We start from the raw sequence: 18748 nt of genomic DNA, 5'->3' as shown, positions 1-18748 counted from the left end.
AACCAATTGACTCATCATTTTTATGTTTTCTTGCACTTCTTCACATCTGTCTAGGGCCAGAGGTGCCAAAACACCTTGAGAAATGCTGTATCTCAGAAAAAGCCCCCTGTTAGTCACATAGCTCCATGTTCTTGTAAAATAGGAGAGAGATTAAAATGCTAGGTTTGATTTAGGAACATGGGACTTGCCATGGAAATCAGTACATTTAAAATACTCTGGTTCATGGTACTCTGGCTCACGGTACTCTGGATTTACATCAGTCCAAAAAAGACCATTCACAGAGGCTCCCATTCCTAGCTTGACAACTGAAGACATGAGGAAATAGATAACCAGCTCCCACTATAGCTGTGGGGACAAAGATGTGGATTTTCCCATGCAAGACATCAATGATATAGCTAGACAATTAGCATAGAATCATAGAATATCAGGGTTGGAAGGGACCTCAGGAGGTCATCTAGTCCAACCCCCTGCTCAAAGCAGGACCAATCCCCAACTAAATCATCCCAACCAGGGCTTTGTCAAGCCTGGCCTTAAAAACCTCTATGGAAGGAGATTACACCACCTTCTCGGTAACCCATTCCAGTGATTCACCACCCTCCTAGTGAAAAAGTTTTTCCTAATATCCAACCTAAGCCTCCCCCACTGCAACCTGAGACCATTGCTCCTTGTTCTGTCATCTGGTACCACTGAGAACAGTCTAGCTCCATCCTCTTCGGAACCCCCTTTCAGGTAGTTGAAAGCAGCTATCAAATCCCCCCTCATTCTTCTCTTCTGCAGACTAAACAATCCCAGTTCCCTCAGCCTCTCCTCATAAGTCATGTGCTCCAGCCCCCTAATCATTTTTGTTGCCCTCCGCTGGACTTTTTCCAATTTTTCCACATCCTTCTTGTAGTGTGGGGCCCAAAACTGGACGCAGTACTCCAGGTGAGGCCTCACCAGTGTCGAATAGAGGGGAATGATCACGTCCCTCGATCTGCTGGCAATGCCCCTACTTATACAGCCCAAAATGCCATTAGCCTTCTTGACAACAAGGGCACACTGTTGACTCATATCCAGCTTCTCATCCACTGTGACCCCTAGGTCCTTTTCTGCAGAACTGCTGCCTAGCCACTCGGTCCCTAGTCTGTAGCAGTGCATGAGATTCTTCCATCCTAAGGGCAGGACTCTGCACTTGTCCTTGTTGAACCTCATCAGATTTCTTTTGGCCCAATCCTCTAATTAGTCTAGGTCCCTCTATATCCTATCCCTACCCTCATTTGAAACAGCACTATCTTTCTTCCAGGAACCAGCCCATTCAAATAATTACAGAGGTGCATTTAGTTAGAGGAAGGACACTTATAAAAGATCATATTGGGAAATAGTTCATTAAATAAAAATAAAAAAGTCAAATTCAGACGAGGCCTACACAGGATTGTGTGATGGCCATGATGCTTAAAAAGAATGACTGTACATTCAATGTCATGGGGAAAATCTCCCTTTCTGGCCACTAAGTTTTCTAAATGTCTCTTTCTCCAGTGTATCATTGTAACTACCCACTAATTCAGAGGTGGGCAAACTATGGCCTGCGGGCCACATCCAGCCCACGGGACCCTCCTGCCCGGCCCCTGAGCTCCTGCCCCGGGAGGCTAGCCCGCAGCCCCTCCCCTGCTGTTCCCTCTCCCCCGCAGCCTCAGCTCGCTCCGCCACCAGCGCAATGCTCTGGGCGGTGGGGCTGCGAGCTCCTGGGACAGAGCAGCTGCAGAGCCCAGCCTGACCCAGTCTCTGTGCTGCGTGGTGGTGTAGCTGGCTGTCCTGGTGTTCTGGGCGGTGCGGCTGTAGTGCTGCCAGCCACCGGTGCTCCAGACAGCACAGTAAAGGGGTAGGGAGGTTGGATAGAGGGCAGGGGAGTTCGGGGTGGTGGTCAGGGGGCAGGTGTGTGGATAGGGGTCGGGGTGGTCAGAGGGCAGGGAACAAGGGGGTTGAATGGGGGCAAGGGTCCTGGGTGGGGGCAATCAGCAATGAGAGGGGGGATTGGATGGGGTGGTGGGGGACAGTCCAGGACAGGGGTTCCGGAGGCGGTCAGGGAGAAGGCGTGGTTGGATGGGGCAGGGGTCCTGGGGGGCTGTCAGGAAGGAGGAGGGGGTTGGATGGGGGGCTGTCAGGGGCGGGGTTCCGGGGGCTGTCAGGGGACAGGGAGTAGGGGGGTTGGAAGGGCCAGGAGTCCCGGGGGGAGAGCGAGAAGCAGGAGGGGTCATATAGGGGGCGGGGCCAGGCTACGCCTGGCTGTTGGGAGAGGCACAGCCTCTGCTAACTGGCCCTCCATACAATTTTGGAAACCCAGTGCGGCCCCTGATGCCAAAAAGGTTTGCCTGCCCCTGCTCTAATTGCTTGTGGGAGCCCTGAAGCAGCCAGTATGCCGCTGACAATTTCCGATTCCTGTGCAGTTTAGAAGGAGAATAAATGAAATTCAGGGCATCAAGATGACAGCTGTGATATTTTGCCAGGTGGAGGCAAGGGCCTGTTTTGTTTCAGGGAAGCATATGAATGGGCTGGTTCCTGGAGGAAAGATGATGCTGTTTCAATTGTCTAACTGAAGGCTTTCAAACCAAACTCCTCCCGAATGTTCCCCTTAGGAGGCCCTAAAGGAGCAGCAAAATGGCCCCATAAAAATGCCAATGTCTCTATCTCATTCTGCTTTGGGATCTTTGAAAGCGACAGAGAAACATGCTGCAAGTGCTTTGACTGAAAATGAACCCGATTCCTTACCTAGCTTAGTAATATCCCTCCTCTGTTGTTCTAACGGCATCCCAGGCTCCTTTCCAGGATGACACCCAAACCTCTTTGGGTTTTGGCTGGATTTCTAGTATCAAAAGGTATTCTATTTCTTAGCCCCCGGGGCCTTGCCGTGCAAAGTGCCGAATGCTCTCTTTGCAGTCCCGTCAGCCTCCTTTTGCCCAGGTTAATTTGAAATGACCCAACTCATAGGACTGAAACCCTTTCTACCATGATGCCTAAAATAAACTTCCTCACTGATCATGGCTGTATAAGAATGATCCTTTGTTACCTGCTTCTTGTTCTGCTCAAATTCTTTTCTCCTTTTAATTCCTCCTTATGGCCCCAATTCCACTCACAAGAATGAGCTGCATTCTATTCCTTTCCGTGCATCGATAGAATTGCTCACCAAGCTCCACTCAGTTATATCTGTGCAAATCTAATGAAGGCAATGGGACTGCACCGGTGTCACAGAGGACATAGTGTGATAGCAACTGAGGCCTCCCCTTGCCTTGAAGAACCCTTATTACTAGCAATGATGTGTGAAAAAGAAAGAACATGCTTGGCTCTTGGCGCTCTTGCTGAGATTTCTATTGGAAGCTCCTAGTGACAAAGTGGATCTGCACCTTAGGCAGCTTCCTTAACAATAACTCTAAAATCAGATGTCTTACCCAACATTACAGCCATTTTCATAACAGCTGCCCAGAGAAATGCTAGGCTTCCTTTGAAAGATGCATCAAAATGGTCATTTTCTGAGCCAGTTTAATAATATATAGGGTTTGAAAATGAGCAGCAGAGAAAATCAGAACCTTAATCTCTGTCTTTTTAAAAAAAATCTAAGGAGCTTTGTCTGGCTTCATAGACGTGTAACCCTTCTGCCCGTCTGAGCTGGCAGCAACAAGGGCCGGGTTCAGTATCCAGGGGTTCCGTTTCAATAACACAATGCAAAACCGGCTCGAGCCCCCACCCAGTGACCTGGGACAATTACACACACACCCCCGGGCGCCTCTAGGAGGCAATACTTCCCCTCTCGCAAGCACGGAGTCTGAGTGTAGCAAAGTATCAGAGAGGTAGCTGTGTTAGTCTGGTTCTGTAAAAGCAGCAAAGAATCCTGTGGTACCTTATAGACTAACAGACGTTTTGCAGCATGAGCTTTCGTGGGTGAATGCCCACTTCGTCAGATGCAAGAGTGGAAATTTCCAGGGGCAGGTAAATATAAGCAAGCAAGAAGCAAGCTAGAGATAACGAGGTTAGATCAATCAGGGAGGATGAGGCCCTGTTCTAGCAGTTGAGGTGTGAAAACCAAGGGAGGAGAAACTGGTTCTGTAGTTGGCAAGCCATTCACAGTCTTTGTTTAATCCTAAACTGATGGTGTCAAATTTGCAAATGAACTGAAGCTCAGCAGTTTCTCTTTGAAGTCTGATCCTGAAGTTTTTTTGCTGCAGGATGGCCACCTTAAGATCTGCTATTGTGTGGCCAGGGAGGTTGAAGTGTTCTCCTACAGGTTTTTGTATATTGCCATTCCTAATATCTGATTTGTGTCCATTTATCCTTTTCCTTAGAGACTGTCCAGTTTGGCCGATGTACATAGCAGAGGGACATTGCTGGCATATGATGGCATATATTACATTGGTGGACGTGCAGGTGAATGAACTGGTGATGGTGTGGCTGATCTGGTTAGGTCCTGTGATGGTGTTGCTGGTGTAGATATGTGGGCAGAGTTGGCATCGAGGTTTGTTGCATGGATTGGTTCCTGAGCTAGAGTTACTATGGTGCGGTGTGCAGTTACTGGTGAGAATATGCTTCAGGTTGGCAGGTTGTCTGTGGGCGAGGACTGGCCTGCCACCCAAGGCCTGTGAAAGTGTGGGATCATTGTCCAGGATGGGTTGTAGATCCCTGATGATGCGTATTGAAGCATATTCTCACCAGTAACTGCACACCGCACCATAGTAACTCTAGCTCAGGAACCAACCCATGCAACAAACCTCGATGCCAACTCTGCCCACATATCTACACCAGCAACACCATCACAGGACCTAACCAGATCAGCCACACCATCACCGGTTCATTCACCTGCACATCCACCAATGTAATATATGCCATCATAAGCCAGCAATGCCCTTCTGCTATGTACATTGGCCAAACTGGACAGTCTCTAAGGAAAAGGATAAATGGACACAAATCAGACATTAGGAATGGCAATATACAAAAACCTGTAGGAGAACACTTCAACCTCCCTGGCCACACAATAGCAGATCTTAAGGTGGCCACCCTGCAGCAAAAAAACTTTAGGACCAGACATCTAAGAGAAACTGCTGAGCTTCAGTTCATTTGCAAATTTGACACCATCAGTTTAGGATTAAACAAAGACTGTGAATGGCTTGCCAATTACAGAACCAGTTTCTCCTCCCTTGGTTTTCACACCTTAACTGCTAGAACAGGGCCTCATCCTCCCTGATTGATCTAACCTCGTTATCTCTAGCTTGCTTCTTGCTTGCTTATATTTACCTGCCCCTGGAAATTTCCACTCTTGCATCCAACGAAGTGGGCATTCACCCATGAAAGCTCATGCTGCAAAACGTCTGTTAGTCTATAAGGTGCCACAGGATTCTTTGCTGCTTTTTGAGTGTAGCAAAATCGTTTTAATAAAGGAAGGAAATAATGCGGCATTATGTTGGGGAAAGACCACAAACAGGATTCATAACATAAACCATGAGCAAAAGACCCACCTCCAGGTAAGTTTGGCAGTGTGCTTTTCCCCTCAGGGTCTTAAGTCCAGCAACCCAAAAAAATCACCCAAAGTCCCAAAAGTCCAACACCCAAAAGTCTCTTGAGTCCAGCAACCCAATAATCACCCAAAAGTCCAACAACCCAAAAGTCTCTGTCCCTGGTCAGTGCAACCCCAGAGTTCAAAAGTTTATCTGCAGTGCCCCCCTCAGCCTGCAGGGGGGCACAGGGATGTTAAGGGGCACCTTACGTGGTCCAAGACCGACTGCCTCACCTCTCCATGGGGTTCTGCTGCAGCCTTCACTGCAAGCCACTCCACCAGCCACTCTGCTCCACCAGCTGTCCCGTGAGCTGCTCCACAAACTGCTCTGTTCCACCAGCTGCTCCACCAGTTGTCCCACAAGCCACTGCAGTCATCCCACAAACTGCTCTGCCCTGCCAACAACATATCTTCAGCTCCCCCCAGCACTCAGTGATTTCAGCTTGTAGTAGGAGAGCCTCAGTGCTGGTACACCATTGGCCCAACATGAATTCAGCTCAGCAGCCTATGACTAGACTCCTAATGGAATCAAAATTAGCTCCAATATTCCACAGTAGAGAGAGAAGGTACAATTAGTAGCTCAGGCCCTCAAAAGCGGCCCATACTATCAGGTACAAAAACCTATCCCCAGCCTCTCTCAATTCATTGGGTTTTGGAACCCATGTCCCTTGTCTAGCAAGTGCTACTTAGTTGATGGCGGGTCCCTCTATCATAAAACAGTTCCACTGGCCTTGATTCACATAATCAGGGTAACAACACTTTATTCTTCCTGACCCAATAACAGAGAAACTGGGGATCCCACAGCAGCCAAAGTGACCATTTGGGCAGCTGTGGGCTCATGCTAGGCGGGGTGGGTGTGCCTGTGCAAACAAGATCAGCCTCTGAAGTTCTTTTCCACAACTTGCCACAATTCACCACCAGATGTCAGGGTAGAGCTCATCCTGACTGCTTACAGATGTATTCAAAGTATAATCCACTGTTATTTTGTCACCAGTATTGCTAGCTTTATGCCATGAGGGGCCTGGCTTTTCCTTTGCTTTTCCTTTCCACCACTTCTGTAATGCCCTTAATAGTAGTAACAGCAGAAGAGTAAGTATGGTCATTTTGTTTCTTGGACAGCAGCTGTATCATAGTCAGCATGGCAAATGATGCCTCTGCCCAGCATCAACTTCATGGCTTCTTTTGGAACAACCCCGAGTCTCCCTGTAGCAAGAGCCATCAATTTCAGTGGGCTTCGGATCAGGACACATGTACTCTTTCTCTCCTTTACCTTTAAATCTGCCCCTTTCATGAAGCTCTCTATTGATCTCACCAGTGTTGTCTCCCGAGCCTCCTTGCAGCTGTACCAGTGTCTCACAGATTGCATTTCTGCAGTGGCAGTGCAAGCTCCACATGCAGGGACTGGATCTTTTCTGTGTTTTGTCAAGCATCATGAACTGGTACAGGGTACACCGAATAATAATATCACACTATGTCTGCCTGTAAAGTGCCTGTATCACTTTAAGTTGTACAACTGGAGAGAGATGAAGGAGTGCAGCAAGCATTAGAATGCAGGCATTTGGTTTTCATGAGCACCAGAGAGGAGGGATATGACTTCCTGTCTAGCCGGGGTACATTTACAAAGGATTGGACAGTGCTTTAGGGTTGTGTGGTCAGAAGTGTGAGATCTTGGAACCCCAATGCAGGCAAGCAAAACAGAGGTCTCCATGCTCAGTAATCTAGGTAGCATCATTCCAGCCCATGCCTCGGTCAATTCAGGTTTCTTCCCTATATCATAGCAGTTAATTTAATTGGAATCACTTATTTTAATTGCCAAGTATGTCTTTTTTTCACACTAAGACTGCTCCCAGTCCCAATGTAAAACACTTTAAAATTACAGCGTAATCCCTGGTATTTTGTCTGTTGCTTCTTACTATAATGGCGTTAATCCCAATGAGCTGATGTTTGGCACTAAAACAATCGTGGTTTCTATGTTATTTCTGCTGCCGCCCTGGATTCAGCAAACTCGACCCTTGTTTTCAAAATGCATTGTTTTTAAAGACAAATTAGCTCATGTTTGTCAAGTGTTTTGAAAATGTGTCAAGTGCTAAATGGGATTATTATTTAAGTGTGATCCAGAACTTTTGCTAAAGAAGATGCTGCAGAGAACAGGAAGTTTGGTATTAAATCCAGTTAAAGAAACAATGACATTGTGTCTGATCTCACTCCACTTTTACACCAGTGTAAATATGGAGCAATTTCTGATTTCCACTGAGGTGAGAGCAGAATCAGGTCCAGCAACTCCTGCTGAGGTCCTGAGTAGTGAGGGTGTGTCACTTTAATACTCAGCCCTTATATATTTCTCACTTTCAAATCATTGTAGAAACATTCACTGACTAATCCTTCTAGTACCCCTAGAAGACAGCGGAATAGTATCCTCATGGGGAGGGAAACCCTGCAAGATGAGCCCAGATTGGAAGTCTATGTCAGATTCCAACCCAGGGCATTGCTTCTTGTCCAGTGCTCGGAACACTTTCCCTTCCTGTTGAAATACTTTAAAACCTGCCTGTCCCCATTTGAAGAGGCTGCAGTTGTGACCCCTTTGCATCGGAACAGCAAGTGAAGGAATATTTAAAAGAAATAGCCTCAGATGTAGCCTATGGGACCCTGGGGTAGAATATCCATTGGGAAGCAGCGGGGTTCCAGAAGCACTAGGCGACCCTTGTACCAAGGGGATGTAGAGCAGTGCTAGCCAGAAAGTGCTTGGGCAGGGCAGCATAGCTTCATCACATCCTGTCCAGAATTGCCTGTCCACTCCAGAGGTGCATGGGGCACAGGAGGCAGAGAAGTGTGACTTACACATGCCTGCATCAACTCCAGTGTATCTAGCCATCACTGCCTTGGAGACTCTCTGACACGGCTAAATGATGATGCAGGGGCGGCTCCAGGCACCAGCACACCAAGCGCGTGCCTGGGGCGGCAAGCCGCGGGGGGCACTCTGCCAGTCGCCACGAGGGCGGCAGGCAGGTTGCCTTTGGCGGCATGCCTGCGGATGGTCGGATGGTCCCGCGGCTTTGGCGGACCTTTGGGGACCTCCCGCAGGCAAGCCGCCGAAGGCAGCCTGCCTGCCATGCTTGGGGCAGCAAAATACCTAGAGCCGCCCCAGGATGATGAGTATGAGATAAACACCTATGCTGAATAAGATGGAAAAGAATACTTGCTTCACATGTCACACAAGACACCTCAGTCTTCTGACCTTTCTCACTGGTTCACACAGTCTATCTCTGGGAGCCCCTTGTGCCAGTGTGCTGGGTAGCAGACTGGGTGAGGACCAGTATGTAAGAGTGAGAGCCGGCCATTTGTAAATGTCTTGCTTGTGGTCCTGCACTCCAGTGTCAGAGCTGTTGCATTCTACTGATTTTCCTGGGATAGCCTCTAGCAAGGGAGACATGTTCTTCCAGATAGACCTACTGCAGCCAGTGAGGAGTTAGTTTAACAACAACAGTCAGACTGTCTGGACAAGAGATTGTTAGTGGTCTATGGGGAGAGACAAACCCTTGTTTTTCCTTCAAGCTCATCAGGGTTCAAACATCAGCCGAGTTCAGTTCTCTAGCCAGCAGCTTTCTACTGTGTGTTTGTCTCTAAATTTGGCACTATGATCCTAGTCCTACCATCTGTTCTGCTTTCCTGAAAGGAAATCACCACCGTCTGTATTTGCAGTTGCTTGTTGACTAGCAACAAAGAACATAGACTGGTTTGCTCAGAGTAAAGATTCTCCTGCCTCAGTTGGCTAACTTCTTGTATAGCTCATAACCAATCACGTAACCACTTCTTCAGAGCCCTGTCTGCTCTCAGGAGTCTTGGCTTCAGTCTGATATGCCCTTTGTTGCACCAGGGTACCGTACATTGCCATTACCAAACAGGTCTGCAGAAAGGACATTCACTTATATTGTACTGGCAAAAAGCAGGGAGAACATCACACTTCCAGATGTTTGCAGAAGAAAATTAAGAAACATTTTTTGGCTGAAAAATTTCAGCCAGCTCTAGTCAGGACCTCAGTTTTATGATTCAGCCACATGCGGCTAGATATATAAAAATCAATGGCTTTTCATATAGCCCAAACCGCCACGTGCACACATTAATAAAGGTGGTTTTATATGTGCAAAGTGTTCATTTCCCACTGAAACATTGTCAGAATTGCCCAGTTCCTTGCAAACCAAAGGATCACAAGTTACAGCCATTGCAAGAGATTCAGGAAATCCCCTCCATAGAAATGGGACAATCTCCCTTAAAAACCAATGTTTGAGCATACCTTCTAAACAAAGACAATATATCATAACACTACAGGATTTTTTTTTCTCCACTGGAAGTGAGTTAAAATAGAAGAGAACAAAATCAAAATAATAAAATAGAAATGTGATGAGCAAATGTAAAGAAAATAAAAATAAGGAAATTATGTAGCCTAATATTTTCCTTTAAATATCTAAATTTTGACTGCCTAGGAAAGAACATGTCACTTCGATTCTTTACAGAACAGATTATATTTTTCTCACAAAAACAATTATCTGTGTATAAACTCTTCCAAGTTGTAATTATGACCCTTAATGTGAAAGTAAGACTTGAGAATTTTTAGTCTCAGATGTTATTTACTGAAGCTTTACCTGAGTCAATATTAATCTCATAAAAGAAATTGGAATCAATTCTTATGGTATTTTTTGAGGCAAATTGGCTTTTAGCCCAGAGAAACCTATGCATTGTCCTGTTCTTCTGGGCCTTTTGATAAACATAAGTTTGGTACAATGATTTTTTTAATAAAATATGATTTTAGATCAAAAGAAATGCATATACCATGTAGGCAACTGTAGCAACTTCCTAGTTAAAGCTGTGTTGAGGTTTTCACATAAAGTGGGATTACGTGATACAGAAATATACACATCTTAGATTAGTAAACGTGAAAGCTGGCACACATATGCACCATGCACATATTTATGTGCATACACACACACACTCACACACATACACTACTGAAGAAGTTAGTATCTTGCTTTATGTAACTGGGCTAATCCTGCATCCATTGAAGTCAGTGATGTAGTATCAGGACCTCAGGATGCAAACCAGGTCTATACTCATCAGCAGGTACTGTGGGTGTCTGCTCACAAATGGGTTCTGTCATGAAGAAAAGTGTGCACATCTGTCTGTACAAAGAGATATTAGATGGCTTGGCAGCAGGGCAGGTGTGTTGCTACTGGTGCTGCTATCAACAACCTGGGTGATGCTGCATCATTCCTGGAACTACTGCCAGCCAGCCACAAGGAGTACTTCTGGGAATGATTATGCCATATTACTCCCATCTGGGGTACCCTAAACAACCAAATAAATTATTTTTGAAAATGTGCATTGCACAGTGATCAATATGGTATTTAGGAGAAAAGCTTTTGAGGAGGCTCGCTATGTTCTTACTAAAAAAAAAAAGAGGTTTTTGCACTTCCACAAAGATCATTCATAAAAATGAGCAGTAAAAGGGTGAGTACTTAACTCTGGAGTGACTCTTGATTGATGCCCTTGCCAGGTCCTGGGCAGAGCAATCGTTCTTAGTAGTAAATGGTTCAAACTTTCAATTCTGAAACCCTTCTTATGTCAGCGCCATTCAGATTCCAAGTCAAAGCCAAGCCTAGAAGTTTGTTGTCAACATTTCCTAAGCTTTTCTGATCCTTCAGCTTGGTTTAACACACACAAAAATATTTAACTTGCCATTTCGTCTCTTGTATGCAATGCACATTGTACATACGCTGTATGAGAAGAGGTTGGCTGGAAAGGGTTTGGCCTAGGGCTAATCTAAGAGGATCTGTTCTAGCAGGGATATACACAGACTGCTGTAGCAAAGCAAAGATCAGTAATCTCTTATTTATATGATGATGGGTCAATGGGATATACTAAGAATATTTCCAAACCTTTGATCAAATATTTTATCTTTACCTTCAGTGCCCTAGATGACACCTGGCTATCTACGGTAATCTGATTATTATACAATATAGAGTGGGAGGATTAATGAAACTGAGATGGAGTGGCAAGCATGTAGTAATCAATATGGATTTCAGCACAAAAAGAATTCAACACTATGGATCAGTTTTATAATCATAGAGTCATAGACTATCAGGGTTGGAAGAGACCTCAGGAGGTCATCTAGTCCAACCCCCTGCTCAAAGCAGGACCAACACCAACTAAATCATCCCAGCCAGGGCTTTGTCAAGCCAGGCCTTAAAAACCTCTAAAGATGGAGATTCCACCACCTCCCTAGGTAACCCATTCCAGTGCTTCATCACCCTCCTAGTGAAATAATGTTTCCTAATATCCAACCCAGACATCCCCTACTGCAACTTGAGCCCATTGCTCCTTGTATGGTCATCTGCCACCACAGAGAACAGCCGAACTCCATCTTCTTTGGACCCCACTCCCCGTCAGGTAGCTGAAGTCTGCTATCAAATCCCCCCTCACTCTTCTCTTCTGCAGACTAAATAAGCCCAGTTCCCTCAGGCTCTCCTCATAAGTCACGTGTCCCAGCCCCCTAATCATTTTCATTGCCCTCCGCTGGACTCTCTCCAATTTGTCCACATCCCTTATGTAGTGGGGGGCCCAAAACTGGATGCAATACTCCAGATGTGGCCTCACCAGTGCTGAATAGAGGGGAATAATCACTTCCCTCGATCTGCTGGCAATGCTCTGACTAATACAGCCCAATATGCTGTTGGCTTTCTTGGCAACGAGGGCACACTGTTGATTCATATCCAGCTTCTCGTCCACTGTAACCCCCAGGTCCTTTTCTGCAGAACTGCTGCTTAGCCAGCGGGTCCCCAGCCTGTAGCGGTGCATGGGATTCTTCCATCCTAAGTGCAGGACTCTGCACTTCTTCTTGTTGAATCTCATAAGATTTCTTTTGGCCCAATCCTCCAATTTGTCTCAGTCATTCTGGACCCTATACCTACCCTCCAGCATATCTACCTCTCCCCCCAGTTTAGTGTCATCTGTGAACTTGCTGAGGTTGCAGTTAATCCCATCATCCAGATAATTGATAAAGATGTTGAACAAAACCGGCCTCAGGACAGACCCCTGGTCATTCCGCTTGATACCGGCTGCCCGACAATCTAGCCAGCTTTCTATCCACCTTATATTCCATTCATCCAATCCATACTTTTTTAACTTGCTGGCAAGAATACTGTGGGAGACTGTATCAAAAACTTTGCTAAAGTCAAGATATATCACATCCACCATTTCCCCCATATCCACAGAGCCAGTTATCTCACCATAGTCAGGTTGGTCAGGCATGATTTGCCTTTGGTGAATCCATGTTGACTGTTCCTGAATATATAATAGAGATATGTACACAACAAAGGCCCCTGGCAGACCTACCCAAGAAATGAGATGTTGAGATCCTTACTGAAATATCTCAAGGAAAAGATGTGGAATTAGCTTAGGCTAGAAAAACTTACAAATGTGCAAGGGAAGGTTCAGAAAGTGACTCTAGCAGAAAATGGAAACTCTGGAAAAGATAAATATCTATCAGGATGCCAAGAACTGCTTATGCAAAAGCAGCAACAACCCAAGAGTGAGCCAAAGCCTGATGGGTAGGTTCCAAGAAATGGAAATAGTAGGATTAAAAGAGACACAAGGCTGAAATGGCAGCAAGAAACTCTCTAGAACCATGAAAGTGCTTAGTGGGAAAAGGAAATAGAAAGAGCATTGGACTGAAACCACTAAGTGACAAGGATGAAAACTAAGAGGGTGAAGAGGATAGAGGGTGATGTGCTCATACAGTAATGCTAGCAGCATATTCTTAGGGTATGTCTACACTACGAAATTAAATCGATTTTATAGAAGTCGATTTTTAGGAAATCAATTTTATATAGCAGATTGTGTATTGAGTGTGTCCTCACTACCATGGCTGGCATCGACCTACGGAGTGATGCACTGTGGGTAGCTATCCCACAGTTCCCGCAGTCTCCGCTGCCCACTGGAATTCTGGGTTAAGCTCCCAATGCCTGATGGGGCAAAAACATTGTCACGGGTGGTTTTGGGTACATGTTGTCAGTTGCCCTTCCCTCTGTGAAAGCAACGGCTGTCAATCGTTTCACACCTTTTTTCCTGGGTTACCCATGAAGATGCGATACCATGGCAAGCATGGAGCCCACTCAGCTCACCGTCATGCACTTTAAAAGCTCGCTGGCACTGTTTGCTGACTAGGTCAGACCTCAGCGCAACCAACATTCACATTGTTATTGCTCCTTGCTGTGTGCTCCATAATATCTGTATGAGTAAGGGAGAGACGTTTATGGCAGGGTGGGAGGTTGAGGGAAATCGCCTGGTGTCCAATTTGGAGCAGCCAGACACCAGGGCGATTAGAAGAGCACAGCAAGGCGCTCTGCGCATCAGAGAGGCTTTGAAAACCAGTTTCATGACTGGCCAGGCTATGGTGTGACAGTTGTGTGTGTTTCTCCTTGATGCAAACTCACCTCCTTTGTTGATTTTAATTCCCTGTAAGCCAACCACCTTCCCCCCTTTGTAATAAAGTAACTCTTGTTTTGAAACCATGCATTCTTTCTTTATTAATTTAAAAAAATGAGATCATGGACAAGGTAGCCTGGGTGAGGTGAAGGAGGAGGGAGGACATGGCCACATTGCTTATTGTAGCCACACTAAAAATCAGACTGTTTGAATGACAGCCTTCTGTTGCTCAGGCCATCCTCTGGAGTGAAGTGGCTGGGTGCCCAGAGCCTCCTCCCAGCATTCTTGGGCGTCTGAGTGAGGAGGTTATGGAATATGGGGAGGAGGATAGGCGGTTATACAGTGGATGCAGTGGAGGTCTGCTCTCTTTCCTGCAGCTCCAACAGACACTTCATCATGTCCGTTTGCTCCCCCATTAGCCTCAGCATCGCATCCTGCCTCCTCTTCGCGCTCACTTAATTCTTTCCTGGCCTCTGCCACCGAATGCCTCCATGCATTAAGCTGTGCCCTATCAGTGCAGGAGGATTGCATGAGTTCGGAAAACATGTCATTGTGCTTGCGGTTTTTTTCACCTTCTAATGTGCGATAACCTCAGGGACGGAGATGGTAGGGGGAGGGTAGAAACATTCTACGCTCTACGATTCTGGGGGGACTGCATGGTCACCTGTGCTGCTGAGTGCTGCTGAGTTCACCACGCTGACCAAACAGGAAATTAAATTCAAAAGTTCCCGGAGCTTTTCCAGTGTACCTGGCTAGTGCATCGGAGTTCAAAGTGCTGTGGGCGATCCCCTGACTCTTTCCCCCTGCCTGAGGGAGTGCAGAGGTTCCCCTGATTGTCTCCCCCTGCTTGAGGGATCCCCTAATTGTCTCCCTCTGCCTGAGGGAGTGAGGGCAACCCTCTGTCTCCCACTGCCTTAGGGGAGTGCGGATGATCCCCTGACTGTCTCTCCCTGCCTAAAGGGAGTGCAGGGGATCCCCTGACTGTCTCCCACTGCTGAGGGGACTGCGGGTGATCCTGTGACTGTCTCCTCCTGCCTGAGGGGAGTGCGAGTGATCCTGTCTCCTACTGCCTGAGGGAGAGCGGGTGATCCTGTGACTGTCTCTCACTGCCTGACTGTTTCCTCTACCCGAGGGGAGTGCGAGTGATCCCCGGACTGTCTCCCCTGCCTGAGAGGAGCACATGTGATCCCCTGACTGTTTCCCCTGCCTGAGGGTAGCACGTGTGATCCCCAGACTGTCTCCCCCACCTGAGGGGATTGTGGGCAATCCCTGGTCTGTCTCTCCCTGCCTGAGGCAGTGTGGGCGATCCCAGAACTGTCTCCCCTGCCTGGGTCATTGCCTATTTTGCCCTGAAAGGGATTTGCCAAACTACTCGCAGTGGAAACACTAAGGCACCCTATGCCATGGCGAATTTTTCCACTGGGAGTAACACCTATTGGGCTGCAGAAAAGTGGGCCCCCCCGTGCAACTCGGTGGCCTCATCCCCTCACCATGCTCCAGCAGCTTCAGGCCTGCAACACCTTGTGAAGGTACATGGGTTCCTCCACATTACGAAGCCCACTAGTGTGGAATAAACTGGACTTGTGAATTCAGGGCAATCCACTCTGGGGGTTGTGTTACTTGCTGGTCGTCTGGTGTTACTGATGTACCCACTCCAAATTCATCTGGCCCGTCCCTTCATTTGCTTCCTCTCTATATCCTCTTGGATATAAAGTCTTCATTGTTTGTTGGTTCACTCATTATGGAGGTGTCAGAGTATATGTATGAGGTATCACGCTAGTGATAGGCCTAAGTACCGGGTCGGGGATAGTTCAAACCACACAGTGAGGTAAGATCGGGCTCCTGACTCCCTTAAACAGTCAGGTGGTGGCACTGTCAGTCAGTAGCTAAGAACCCACGCTGCTGAACTCCACCACAGCCAAAACAGAGGAACACTGGGTAATGACTCCTGGTAATGATTAGCTGCCCTTGGGGATACAACGGCCTTTAAAAACTCCTTATACTCCACCTCCCCTTCCCTCTGTCTTTTTTCAACTCTAGAGCTGGTTGACAAATTAGGCACATGACAAGGATTTTTTTTTTTTTGGTAGTCTTTTCCTACCTCCCAGGATCGTTACTTCTTAGACTGCAAGATCAGAAAGGACCATTATGATCATCTAGTCCAGTGGTTTTTAAACTTTTTTTCTGGTGACCTAGTTGAAGAAAATAGTTGATGCCCGTGACCCAATGGAGCTAGGGGTGAGGGGTTTGGGGTGTGGGCAGGGGCTAAGGGCTGGGGTAGAGGGTTGGAGTGCGGGGGTGAGGGTTGCGGGGTGGGGCTGGGAAAGGGGTTCAGGGTGTGGAAGGGGGCTCTGGGTTGGGGGAGAGGGAGGGGTCAGGGCTCTGGTCTGGGGGTACAGGCTCTGGGGTGGTGCTGGGGATGAGTGGGTTGGGGTGCAGGAAGGGGTTCTGGGTTTGGGGGGGTTCAGGGCTGGGGCAGGGGATTGGGGCACAGGGCTGGAGCACAGGCTTACTTCTGGTGGTTCCCAGTCAGCAGCGCAGCCAGGGTGCAGAGGCAGGCTTCCCGCCTGTCCTGGCACCGCAGACCGTGCTGCGCTGTGGAAGCAGCCAGCAGGTCCAGCTCCTAGGCGGAGACGCACAAGCGGCTCCCCGCAGCTCTCACCCGCAGGCACCGGCTCCGCACTCTCATTGGTCGGAAACAGGCCAATGGGAGTGTGGAGCCAGTGCTCGGGGCGGGAGCAGCGTGCAGAGTCCCGGGGACCCCTGCCTACAAGCTGGACCTGCTGCTGGCCACTTCCGGGGCACAGTGCAATGTCAGAACTAGGAACTACTCGTTTTTAGTGGCCAGCCACCAGAGTCCCTGGGAGCTGAGCAAGGCGACCCCATGCCTTGCATTCCATGACCCAGGCTGAACTTTGAAAACCACTGATCTAGTCCAGTGGTCTCCAACCTTTTTAAGCACAAGATCACTTTTTGAATTTAAGTGGAACCCAGGATCTACCTCAAAGAAAATGTAGAAATAACAGTAATCACACAACCCAAACACCCTTGCCCCTGCTGGTGTCCCGCCCATTCCATGATGCCCTGCCCCACTCACTCCATTCCCCCTCCCTCTGTCACTCGCTCTCCCCCACCCTCACTCACTCTCACCAAGCTGGGACAAGAGGTTGGGTTGTGGGAGGGGGTGCAGGCTTTGGGCTGGGGCCGAGTGGTTCAGAGTGTGGGAGGGGCTCCGGGCCAAGCCTAAGGCAGGGGATTGGGGTGCAGGAGGGGGTTCAGGGTGCAGGCTCTGGGAAGGAGTTTGGGTACAGGAGGGGGCTATGGGTTAGGGGAGGGGTTTGGGCTGTGGGAGGGGGCTCAGGGCTGGGGCCGGGTTGGGGTACAGAAGGAGGTGCGGGGTGCGGGCCCTGGGAGGGAGTTTGGGTGTGGGGTGCAGTCTCATGACTGAGGCAGGGGGTTCAGGGCTGGGGCAGGGGGTTGGGGTGCGGGAGGGGTTCAGTGTGCAGGCTCCAGCCTGGCACCGCTTACCTCAGGCGGCTCCCGGGTGACAGCACAGCAGGCTCCCCAGGATATAAACTGAAAACTCATCAAGGGTGCAAGACACTAGTTCATGTTTTCCTGCTGCTCTTGCTGTGTCTGTGGCAACTTCACACACCTACTAATCCTCAGAACTGCAGCAGAGGGAGCTGTGAATGGATTTATGTGCAGCCACCAACATTTGGTTAACATTCTGTTAATATTTAAACAACAAATCTGTTAGCAGATTAATTGGCACTGTCACTTCCCAGCAGTTTTATGGGTACTTCAAGCAGCTAGCAGTATATTCCTAAAAGGAAACATGTAGGGCCTAAATATGTACAAATGCTGGATAAGACAAATGCTAAACATCCATGGGAGAGACTGTAATTACTGTCCCACTGTTCCTGTGCTGGCCTCATGGTGCTTCCCAAAAGCAGGAATTGCTGCTTCATCTGAAAGGGTGGCAGCAAAAGACGTGAGCTGAATGATTTAGGAATCACTTTGGCACATCTTCAAATGGCAAGAGTGATGTGCATATCAAGTATCCAGCACTACTTTGACCTAGCAACACAGAAAATATAGAAAGAAAAGATGGGAAGACTGAGGGTCCACCAGAGCTGTTCCTACCACCTGTAATTCCTGGAAATCATTCCTGTATGAAACACGTCTACCTACCATGTGGGTCCTGGTCAATAACAGAAGATGAAATTGACCCTGTACAGGGAGCCAGCACAAGCCCTATGCACTGCTTAAATACTCAACAGCATCTAGCTCAAGCTGGTGCCATCAGTCACCTGCCTTGATGAATACCTCATTTTGGCCACCAAGCTATTGGTAAAAGTGCAGCGAAGAGGGGCTACACTCACGCCAGGATTTGCAAGGCGAGTCCATCAGGGCCAATAGTCCCTGGAAAGTTCTCCAATTCCAAGAGGAATTCACGCTTCCAATGTGAAATTCCCTCCCCATCCCACATTATCCAAACATGGGGAGATTTCAGCAGAATCTTTGAGCTTCAAGAGAAGAGATGAAAAGGTCTTGTTTGCCTGACAGCGAGCTGAGAATGGCCAATGCATTGGAGTAGTCAGTGGATGGACAAAGAGAAATATTGCTGCCCAAAATCCCAAGTCCATCTGTCATGAGCAATGTTTACTTTTGCTCTTCTCCTGCAGTTAATTCATTAGCTTGCACTTAGCCCCATCTCCTTGATGCCATGTCAGATGATCAGCAATAAAA

The sequence above is a fragment of the Mauremys reevesii genome, linkage group 2 (assembly GCF_016161935.1).
Source record: "Mauremys reevesii isolate NIE-2019 linkage group 2, ASM1616193v1, whole genome shotgun sequence".
Taxonomy (NCBI): domain Eukaryota; kingdom Metazoa; phylum Chordata; order Testudines; family Geoemydidae; genus Mauremys; species Mauremys reevesii.
Note: the sequence above shows the minus strand (reverse complement) of the source record.